The following is a 2761-nucleotide window of genomic DNA, read 5'->3' as shown; positions in this document are numbered from 1 at the left end:
CCTGTTCATCTTGGGTAACCCTGCATGGCATAGCTCATTGTTTCCCTGAACTACACAAGCCTCTCCACCAAGACAAGGTGGTTCCAGGAGGGGATAGAAGTTGTTATAAGCAGTCATAGATTTGGGAGAGGACATGATAAGGATAGGGGATGAAGAACAGGTCAATTAGTCTGGAATTGTATATAGAACCCAGAATGTAGAGGGTTTTGTATGACAGGATAAGTAAGAGGGAGAGGGACATACAGGAGGAGGACATTACAAAACCCAGGTAAAAGATGAAAAGGGTCAGAATTATGATGGTGTCTGAGGGAAAACAAATGAGGTTAAATGACTAAATGTGAAATGAAGTTTAGTTTGGGAGATTTAGAGGGAAGAATCAAGTTGAGTGTCACCTGGGGTCAAGTATTTCAGACTGGTCCCCAGCCATACTTCACTTTATTCCCCTGCCATCTTCCCACTGACTACCTTGCCTGATCCTTCTCATCTTCCACTACCCTCCCCCTTTAAATTCTATAACCATAATCAAATTAATTCTGCCATTAATCCTGGAAAGGATGTATCAGTCTTTTCTCAATATACTCTAATGGTTCCATTCAACATCCCAGTAATTTTACAAAACAAAATCTAACTCCTCAACCCTCAATATCCTATGTATGTCATCTCTTCCTTCCCTCATTAGAATATGAGCTCCTTGAAGTCAGGGCAGTCTTCATATTTGCATGTGCATTTCTAGCACTTGACACAGTGCTTGACACAAAGTACATAATAATTTTTTCATTAGTTAATTAATTAATTGATTAATGAGTCCAAGAATATGAGTCTGAATGATTTGCAGGATGGCAATAACAGCAATAGAAAAACAGAATTAAGGGGGACAAGTTTTGCAGGGAAGATGATTAGTTTTATTCATGATGAATTTAAATGATAGTTAATTATAAATATAAGACTGGAACTCTAGGGAGAATTAGAGAGTAGAAATATAGACTTAGAAGTCATTTGCACAGAGGTGGGAATTGAAACAATGGTAGAAGATGAAATCATCAAAGGATTGTAAAGGGCTATGGATAGGAAATTTGGGACATTCCTTTGAAGGGAGAAGATAAAGTGCCAGAAGAGAAAAAGGAAGGGTCAGAAGATGTAATAGAAGTTTGACATTCCAAAGTCATCAAAAACAAAGGGGGGGCTGATTATCAAGCAGGAGGTTTTGGGTCAACAGTTTCAAATATTGCAGAAAATCAACAATGTGTGATGTCCTCTCTCATTTAAATGAAAGTCAATTGCAAGTCATGTCATTATCTCCCTGTCATGGTCTGCTTCAAAAACTAAAGACAAACACAACAACAATTGACAGTATATGGACTTTGGACCCCTCTCCCTTTGAACTTTTCCATGAATTCCAGGAATCCAGACTCTGAACTCAGATCCCTGGCTTTTGCTGGAGGCATCAGGTGAATAATCCTTTTAACTGCCCTTTCTTTGTGGCCTTCATTGCACCTGACCCACCCTAGACTGCCACTCTTTGATTCCATTTAGACCCATTCCTAGACCTCTGTATATAAGTTTCCATCTTGCCCCCATTAGATTGCTCAGAGTCCTTGAAAGTCTGGCCCAGTCATCACAAATGCTCAGATTCTTAAAATCTTGCCTACCTTAATAAACCTCGTCTCTGATTGAAAGAAGGCTTGAGTTGAATTCTTTCGAGGCAGGATCCACATCTTCTACCCTTGAATTTTGGGGTTCCCAGCACCCTTAGATTGCAACATAATAACAATAGAAGAAAGATAGATCTTATTAGAAAAAAAATCCCACATTTTTTAAACTGGATCTGTGACTTCTTTAATTTAGGGAACTGATGAGCAAACTCCAGTTATTAATGTAGATAGACATCTGCTCTACAACTTTGTAAAAGGCCAGAAAGGCAAGAATTTAGCAAAAACTTAAAGTTTATATAAATGTTAGCTGTGATTGTTAGTGCTATTAGTACCTTAGGTCTTTTTCATGTAATTTCTCTTCTTATATAATCATGAGAATATTAACCATTCTGCTCTTCTCACAGCTAAAGAACCAGAGGTGGGTCAGTAGGCTTGGAATTTTCCATTCCTGTCTGAAATTCCTCTCACTTTTCTCTAACAATTCACATGTTATTTATCTTACCATTGATGGGGATGGGATCTGAACCCCTGAAAGGAAAAGACCATGTCTTTGGAATATGGACCCCAAAAATTAAAAACTCTGGACTTTCCCACCTGGCCAAATTTCTGGCATTCATCTGAGGCTATAAATCTATCAACTGGCCTTTCATTGAGGCTACACCCAATCTCCCAGTTCTATTCTGCTACTTCCCAATTGCCCTTGACCACTTCTTTAATCCTGTCTATGTTAATCCTATCCTTTCATTCTCCCTTGGCCACATGGTCCAGGTCCCTGGCGTTCTGTTCACTTTAGCTTACTGGACACTTCCATCCAGATCCTCCTTAGACCCCTCCTCCAGTCACCCCAAACTACTTGGCCACTCCTAGATTGCTCCCACAGTCTTTCTGTATATAAGGTCCATCTTGTCTACATTAAGGTGCTCAGAGTCTTAAAATCTTGCCCAGGGCTCAGATTCTTAAGATCTGGCCTGCTTGCATTAGTGATACAAATGCTTAGATTCCTCAAGAGTCTGGCCAATATGGTGGATGTTCTAATAAACCTTGTCTTTGGCTGAAAGAAGGCTTGGGTCAAATTCATTTGGGCAGGACCTGTGTGTTGTGATTTTGGG

Source organism: Vombatus ursinus, unplaced genomic scaffold (genome assembly GCF_900497805.2).
Source record: "Vombatus ursinus unplaced genomic scaffold, bare-nosed wombat genome assembly UNPS02000582.1, whole genome shotgun sequence".
Taxonomy (NCBI): domain Eukaryota; kingdom Metazoa; phylum Chordata; class Mammalia; order Diprotodontia; family Vombatidae; genus Vombatus; species Vombatus ursinus.
This window is presented reverse-complemented; position numbering follows the sequence as displayed.